Source organism: Coffea arabica, chromosome 6e (assembly GCF_036785885.1).
Source record: "Coffea arabica cultivar ET-39 chromosome 6e, Coffea Arabica ET-39 HiFi, whole genome shotgun sequence".
NCBI classification, from domain to species: domain Eukaryota; kingdom Viridiplantae; phylum Streptophyta; class Magnoliopsida; order Gentianales; family Rubiaceae; genus Coffea; species Coffea arabica.
Window position 1 is genome coordinate 14,328,465 of NC_092321.1, and position 9,152 is coordinate 14,337,616.

The 9,152-nt window shown below is 32.1% G+C and overlaps 1 long non-coding RNA gene across 1 annotated transcript; it reads right to left on the bottom strand.

The window, feature by feature from the left end:
• Positions 1 to 220: 220 nt before the first annotated feature.
• On the bottom strand, positions 221 to 2,630 carry LOC140009189 (uncharacterized). Its single transcript, XR_011816543.1, has 2 exons — positions 2,328 to 2,630; positions 221 to 436 (listed from the first exon to the last, which is right to left on the bottom strand). It is a non-coding gene; the product is annotated as an uncharacterized lncRNA (long non-coding RNA).
• Positions 2,631 to 9,152: the final 6,522 nt, after the last annotated feature.

Genomic DNA, 9,152 nt, shown 5'->3' on the forward strand with positions numbered 1-9,152 from the left:
TAATTGAAAGTGTCAGGATAGCTATAGTACAACATAAGGATATCAAATTCTATGCTGACACTTTTAATTGCCAGGAGTTTTTTTTTTCTTTTTTTTTTGATATAGAAGCAACCTGTAGGTAGTGCTCCCTGCTATACATTCCGTCAATCAGAAACCCAAAAGACTTGTAAAATTATCCCAAAGAACAAAATGCATATAGTAATATAAAAGCAAAAGTCAATGCTCAAATATAATTTATTGAACTAAAAGTCAGTAACAAATAATAACATAGCAAATCCCTAACAAGTACAAACTTGAAAAATTCTCTTGTGCACAAACTAAAAGATTCTCATCCCTAACAAGTAGAAAGAATTTGCAGTAGCTTCCAAACTTTCCAATGAAATGAGAGCCTTCAGTCATAACCATGAATACCCCATCAATCTTCAGCTAGTTCCACCTGTGCACAAAGTTTGTTGGGATCATTAGATCATCATAGCTAGCAATAAAATTGCAGAAAAGCCACAATATAAGTAAGTGCATAAAATATCATTTAAACTAATGTCATTAAGCAACAGTTCTTAGGCTCGTATACTAGGCCAACATAAGTGTTGTCCAGTGAAATCATCTAAAAATGCTAAAAGTCTAGGAAGCAATAAAATGAGCACCCATCCTCGGATAAGAAATGGCAGATTTCGAATAAATTGCATGCTTTCAAATCCATTTCAGAAGTGACAAAGTTGCAGGAATGAATATTAAGAGGAAAAACAACTCCTTAGTTTCAAAAGCACGATATCAACCAAGGCAGACAAAGAAAAAGTAACTTGGACGCTAGACATTTTGGATACTGCCAAAGAATGAGGAATACTGCATATTTATCAGAATAACTAAGTTCCATACATATCCTACATTTTACAAATATAACTGCTGCAATGGTCACTGGTTCACATTAGTCAAAACAGATAACTGTACCATGCAAATGAGATCTCAAATGTTATAAAAGTTGCAGAAATTTATCTCAACTGGCGGCTTAAATGATACCATGGATGATTAACCACGAGCCAGAAAACATTACTTTAATCACAATAGTCAGTCATTGATTATGATACAAAGGCTTACTGCAGGCAGTCATTGATTGGGGGAAACTACGGCTTGCTCGATATCACAACTTTTGTACCTAATCCAGATTACTATAGGTAATGATACCACTTATATAACCAATTAGAGTTAGTCAACAGTATTTATCATTCTATTGGTTGGTTTAATTATTCTTTTTTTGGCATCACTATGACTTTCTGGCTAAATTCTATTCTGCCTTCCTCAGTGCTCTTCTTTGGCACCAGTTGATGGGAAGAAACATTTTAGCAATGAACTTCATAGGCACAAAGAAGATTCGTGCCTAGATATTTGCACACGAATAATGAAATAAAACTGAAATAAAGATAAGAGTCTGTCGACAAATGGGGGATCAAATATCTGCAAATCTTTTTTCTTTTTTTTTTTGGGCAAAAGCCACAAGACTTTACTGTCACTTCTTTCAAACACTAACATGTATCACAATTAAGAATTGGTTGTTACTTTTTTTTCCTCTTAAGCAGGAATTAGAAGAAATCTTTAAGGACAACAGTGCTCAATCCCAGTAGCAGTTTGCAAAGATACTTCAGTTAAATCAAGTGAATTAATTCGAATTGAATAAACTAGGCTTCTCTCTTTCACTGGCCTGTCAACATATATCCTTTTAATACTCTTTCACACGAAGTATCTGGTCACATGAAATTTATCTGTAATCACTTTTCTAAGATTCACCAGTTTCTTGGTTGTCTACTTGATATTTTATCGAATAAGTTATGGGCAACAAATCCATAACAAAATAGTCACACAAATCAAGTAGACAACCGAGAGGAGTAAAACTCAACAACAAATGCACTTAAATCATGAACTATTACTCATGGATATTGTCAACTTAGATTTCTTTGCAGCTTAGATTCCTCAATTGACCTAAATACGCTAGTCTTGCAACTATAACATTTTTCAACAAAAAAATAGGCAGAAGTAAAATGGAAATGCAATGAACATTTCTTTGCAACATTTTACATGGTCAACTCCTCAAACATGACTTCTACACCAAAAGAAGGATTTAAACTCTAGAACATCAGTTAGGGGAGACCAAACATTCCTTATGGAATCTGGGAATTCCAATTAAGCGACATATTTACTAGAGATGAGGATTTTAATCGATTTGTTTGCCAGCTGCTGCAGCAACAAAAAGCAAGTGGGGAGTCTTTCCGAGCACACTACAGCCCAGCCCATAAGCAAAGCAGGCTACCAAAAACACAAACAGAGCATTATACCCCCAAATGGTGAGCTTGAGCCCGAGACCAGTTTGGCCCAGAGACAAAATCTTCTGAATCAACATGGGCACCACCAGAAGAACATCAAGAATTAGGGCTCTCTTTGCACTTGGAAACTCAGAGAAAGCAGAAACTTGTCGAGCAACAGATGGATTGTACTTGATGCAGTACTTTTTAGTAGCGGTTCAAGCCTTTGGCATAACAGAGGGAAAATGACATGGGGTCCAAAGTGTATTTGGATGGGGCAGGTTATGTGTGGAATCCTCTAGCTATTGCCCTTCCTCTTTTTGGCTTCTTTCTCTGCCAGTGTTTCTTGTGAGGGAGATAAAAAGAAGCAAAATTTGACTTAAGTGTTTTGGCTGGCAAAAGTTTTGAGCAAATGAATTTTTCGCCAATTCACTGCGATATCGTTTTGTGCCTTTCTTTCTTTTTTTGGTATATCTCACATTTTCTCAAGTGTCATAATAGGTAGTCTAAAGGCACATTATTATTCTTATATCAGATAAAATAAAAAAAAATTAAAGCATATATTATTGAATTGATAATAATTGTCATAATAGAAGTACTATAATAACACAAACCAACAAGTGTCCTTATAGGCATGTCAGGAAAAGCCATTTTTGTTGTAGTGATATTTAAAGGAAGCAATTCGTAAGAGTGAAAATTCACTAGGCTTTTTGGGTAACAAAGATTCACCCCATTCGTCAATATAATAACGTGGACGAGGAAGGCAACCATATGTGTGAAACATACCCTCAACAGCACCATTGAACCAAAGTGGTGAGCGTTTGCCAAATACCTCGATCTGGGACACCTTTGTCGCGTTAGGGGCGAATACGGAGTCACTGTCCACAATCAGGGTATGCCCCTTATGAGAGCTCAGTGTATCTGAATCAAAAACTTTGCAGAATAATCTTCTATGGACATCATAGCATGAAACAGTTAGATGAGATGGCCAGCCTATCTTAGTCACGATGTAACATTGGGGAACAAATTTATCCTTTATGACAGGCAGGTCAGTAAATCCATAGGATGCCATTGCCAAGACCCGATTGGATCGTGAGACGATTTCAAATCCAAATACTTGCCCCATGCATAAAAAGGTTGTTCCAGAATTTCGTTGTTAGATAGGGCTATGCCTCTAAGCATATAAAGTTTGTAGTCAACTACTTGGTAACAGAGAAGGCTCAAGTTTGGTTGCAATCATATCAGGACCTATAAACCACCTTCTTGCAGGATGTGCTATATCGTAAAAGAACATGGACCACAAAATTTTGTGGCACAAAACTGTAGGATACAATAGGTCAGACTCCCAGATTTCGCCTCCCAAACTATAATCAAGGTTCCATATGAGCCGACAGTAACACGCTGATGTCTTCTACTGGATATTGCATATCTAGTTTCACAGCACAAAGACTAGTACCACCAACTGCACCCTTACCCACACTTTTCTTGTTAGCATTATTTCAATCAATTGCATACCAATACTCTTTTAGTGAAGAGAATCATAAGCAATTAGCTCCTTAACAAGAAAATAGAAGGAAGATTTCTCTCCTACTACTTCTTTCGGGTAAAAAACCCTTGCCTTCTTGTTCTTCTGCCTCTCCATCTTTCCAAAAGATCTAGTATTTGCTTTGGTCATGGAAACCCTGGTCAGGATTATTTCTTCTTGAGGAAGTTTCTGTCTTTCTTATTTATGGAGTGAAAATCTAAAATATCTCTCTTTGTATCAAGTAATTAATAGCTCTTTCTGAACTATTTCCTATCTTTCATTGAATTCCTGAATTTTATCCTGACTTCTATGCCATATTTTAGGCTAATAAATTTAGGGTTTATATTAGAGTATCGATATTACTCCCTCTATCCCATTTTGATAGTTCTAGTTTTTTTTAACACAGTTTAAGAAAAAATAGTTAATTTTGTTGGAAAAATAAATTTAGATTGCTATTTTTCTAAAATACCCTTACATTAAATAGAGTACAACTTTATATTAATTATTCATCAAAACTTGAATTGATAGTTTATGAGAATTTGAATTGATGGTCAAGAAAAAATCAATCCTCATTTTACATTAAATGGGGTAGGTTATATTCAATAATAATATATATTAAATAAGATAGTTTATACTAATAGCAACCTACATTGAATAAGAGTATTTTAGAGAAATTAAAAAATAACTACATTCTTTAGTTGGAAAGTGGACTACAATTTGGGACAGACGAACAAGAAAAACAGGACTATCAAAATGGGACGGAGGGAGTATTTGGAATTAAATTTAGGGTCAAATTAGTAATTTTGGGCCCACGAAAGGAGTTAAAATACCAGATCTATCTAACGGGCCAATGGGCTTTTGTTAAGATTTACTTAAGATGTTAAATTTTTTTAAAAGGTAAAATTAATTAGAGAAGTGTATAAATGCAAGAAAAGATGATAATTGCTGCTGTATGCATACATAACATGATAGGTTGGATATGATTTAGATGCGCAATTGAGTGCCCATTAGACTTCTATTTGACATTTCTAAAAATACTAATAAAATTCATCAATCTAATTTGAATAGTCTAATTTTCATGTATACAGTATACTGAATACGGCAGCCAATGGAGCAATTCAAAGATATTACCTACCTAATTTGAATACCATAAAAAAAATGGTTTGACTTTTAGGTATTAGGTTATTGAAAAAATATATTAATTCGTGAAAGAAGTCACAATTCAGGGTATGTAAGAAATGTGAGTATGTATTAATATGGTAACTTAAATGTGACTTAGGTGTCTTAACGAATACCCGATGAATACCCAATGAGTACTAATTAAGAAAATCTATCAAATAAATAAATAGGTATTTAAGCTGAATCCGACATTTATGATGTAGACAAGATATATAGGAGAGATCAAGGTGGGGGGTAGGCGGTAGATTATGGCCAAAAACAGATTGAAAATGAATACTGGAAGTCAATTCGGCTACTTTAATTGGTAAACGTTCTACTAAAGGTCCTAGAGCTAGACATTTCATCATCTATATAATGAGGGATTTGATAGCTACGTGCAATCCACATGATTTTGATTAGTAATGAAAATTGCAACGAAGTCAAGGCCGATTGTCCTAATCATCATGGTCTACAAAGCGGGTTAATACTTAGGACAAAGATTAAGCTTTGTCACAACTCACGATTCAGAAGAAAGATCAGGCACGAAAGACTTCCATCCATGTTGCTGGCGCTGCTACATATTAGCTAGAAATTTGCTTGAAATCTCAATTGTTGATCCATGCTCAATAGAATTTAACCTAAAACCATCCTTCTTTCCATGCTAAAATTAACAATATCTTCTCAAGCCAAATCTAAGTTTTACCCGGGTAGACTATGAACGCAAATTATATTTTCGTTACTCAGTATTTTTATCTCAGTTGAATGGTATATCGAGATTTTATGTACATATCAGAGTGTCGAAGTGACAAAATTAAGCTTAAGACATACCCTAGTATAGATGAATTATTTACTCACACAGTTGATAGGTTCATTTATCAATATTGATTTGTCATTTTAAAGTGCTTTAAAATAGGACACAAAATTTAAAGCAAAGGGTTATCTTCCGAAGAGAGTTGAGGAGTATGAGGGGAGGATTTTCTTTTTCAAATGGATTAAGAAGTGAATTTTTCCCTAAATTAAACAACATAGATTTACGAAGAAAATCTCGTAATTTTGCAATATTAGGGATATGCAGGATTTCCATTTTAGACAGAACTTAATTAGGGATAATTTCATAAATCTCCCTTGAGATTTTTGACAATTTCACTCGACTCCTCTGAGGTTTCAATAATTACATAGACCTCTCTTGGTCTAATCAAATGACAAAAATGTCCTCCATTTAATAGTTATAACATTTAAAATCGAAAAATACTTCTTATTATTCTACTTGTCATTTCCTAATTTCAAAGAACAATCTTCATCAATTTTCTAATTTTCATCTCCTCATCCCTCCCTCCTTCCCCTCCCTTTTCATAGTCTTCTCTCTTTTTCTCACTACAATTGCTTCTTTCTCTCACCAAATATCGCGCTTCATTATTACTAACCACACCACTATCAATTTTTTACCATCTCTAAAATTTATCTGTATTTTTTATCTTTCTACTTATTTTTTACTATAAAAATTTTAGACCCTTTCTTTTTTTTTTTCCCAATAGTTTTAGTCTTTACAAATGTGTGCGAATTGAAGTTACCAAATTAACAAGGTGCATATTGTGGATTTTATTGTCAAACTAGGGAAAGATGAAAAAGGTGGAAGTGATATAGGGGAAAAAATGAAATTGAGAGTTGGAACATAAAGAAGTAACTATTATGTTTATTAAGCAAAAAAGTCTAGCAATTATTCATTGGTTCTCTCTTTTATTTACCTAATAATTATGATTTTACTATAAAGGTAGAATTTTATCTCTATTTCTAAGAGTGCTAGAGTAATGATGAATTACGTTCTTAGGGACATGGGGGCATTGTTGATCCGTGCTCAATAGAATTTGACCTAAAACCATCCTACTTTCCATGCTAAAATTAACAATTTCTTCTCAAGCCAAATCTAAGTTTTACACGGGTAGACTATGAACGCAAATTTTATTTTCTTTACTCAGTATTTTTATCTCAGTTGAATTGTATATCAAGATTTTATGTACATATCGAAGTGACAAAATTAAGCTTAAGACATACTCTAGTATAGATGACTTATTTAATCACACAGTTGATAGTTCGTTTATCAATATTGATTTGTCATTTTAAAGTGCTTTAAAATGGGACACAAAATTGAAAGCAAGGGGTTATCTTCCGAAGAGAGTTGAGGAGTATGAGGGATCAAAGCATAGGGATAATAAGGAGGATTTTGTTTTTCAAATAGATTGAGAAGTGAATTTTTCCCTAAATTAAACAATATAGATTTACGAAGAAAATATCGTAATTTTGCAATTTAGGGATACGCAGGATTTCCACTTTAGACAAAATTTAATTATTTTGTCTTCCAGAAGCTATTTTGGTCATCAAGAAAAGAGCAGTTTGTCGTTTAGTCTAAGTTTGCGGAAAGATTAGAAAGAAATTTGTTTTTGGTATGAAAATTCTACTCAAATGAACCAGATAAGTTTCTATGCCTCACCTTCGGAACATGGCAGAGCATAGGGAGGAAATTCAGCACTGAAAAAAAAAATAAAAGTGTATTTTAGGCTTGCTAGTGACTGAAAATAAAAGTGAAGAAACTCCCACTGCAAGGGCTGCTACAACGTCTACGTTTACTTCCAACCCTAGCGCAAGATGTTCATCTAATCGATACATCAATTCTAGCATGCAGTAGAGGTATGCCATCCTCCATGGTCGGAGAAGAAGCAGGAGAAACCGTGTAAACAGACAACCTAACAACACTTGATTCCTCTTGATCACCAATCAACAAAAGGGGACCAAAGGGTAGCATATTTAAAGGGAGCAATCCGCAGGAGTGAAAATACAATAGGGTTAGAGGTGGCAAAATGGGCGGGATGACGGGATTTGCTTGGGTTTGAAATGGAATCGAGTCATATGAGTTTGGGCCCAACATTACTCATATGTGTTTTTGGGACTAACTTGGGCAGGATCACTTTGGGCTGAGTTTAGATTGATCCCGCCCAATACCAAAATCTATTTTTTACATATTTTTTTCCTTTAATTCATTTTTTATTTTTTATATAACTTTAATATTTTTGATTTATTAAATTTCTTTTAGTTTTATTAAATAAACATGCAAGTGCTTTATACTCAGGATTCCTACCAAAAATTGGATTAACAAATAAAGGAAAAGATAGATATACAGCCATATTCCAACATATATCAAAATGGCCAAGGCACTTAGGGTGTTGAATATTTATCCTCATTATTGTCCAAGGATGACAGGTCTAAACTGACTGAAATACTGGAAATTCTTGTGGATAATAACTAGGAAGACTGCTAGATTATATTCGCTGGTATGACTATAAAAATTGTTAAAGATAATTTTTGAATCTAAGACTCCGTTTGGATTGGATATTTTTTCAAAAAACAAAGAGTCCGTTTGGATTCCTTGTTTTTGCCTCTGTTTTTTAAAAACTGTTTTTCACATTCCAAATGCTACAGTAAATGTATATTTCCAAAACAATTCCGAAAACACCATATCCAAACATTATATCAAAAACAACTCCATTTGTATATTTCAATTATGTATATTATATATATTATATTAATATAAATTGAAATATACAAATTGAAAATTATATATTTATATATTATATAAATATTTATATACATTAATATTATACATAATATAATATAATATACATAATATGTAATATTGTATACATAAATGTATAAATATTTATATATAATATATTATGCACATTATATTATAATATATACATTATTAATGTATAATATTATTATGTACATTATTGTGTATAATAATGTTATGTATAATATATAATATATATAATATGTAATAATGTATAAATGTATATTATGTATATTTTATTATATATATACAATATTATGTATATTATACAAATTGAAAATTATATATTATATATTTATAAATTATAAATTATATAAATATTTATATAATGAAATAGACAATAAATATTACAAATTGAAATATTATATAAACACCATATTTATAATATTATAATATTTATAATTAATATTAATGTATATTATATATATTAAATATTTATATATGTATTTATACATATTATAAATATTTTATTTTATTTAAAAAATATTTTTATATTTTTATAATATTTTTATATTAATATTTTATATTAATATGAATAATGAATAAATGT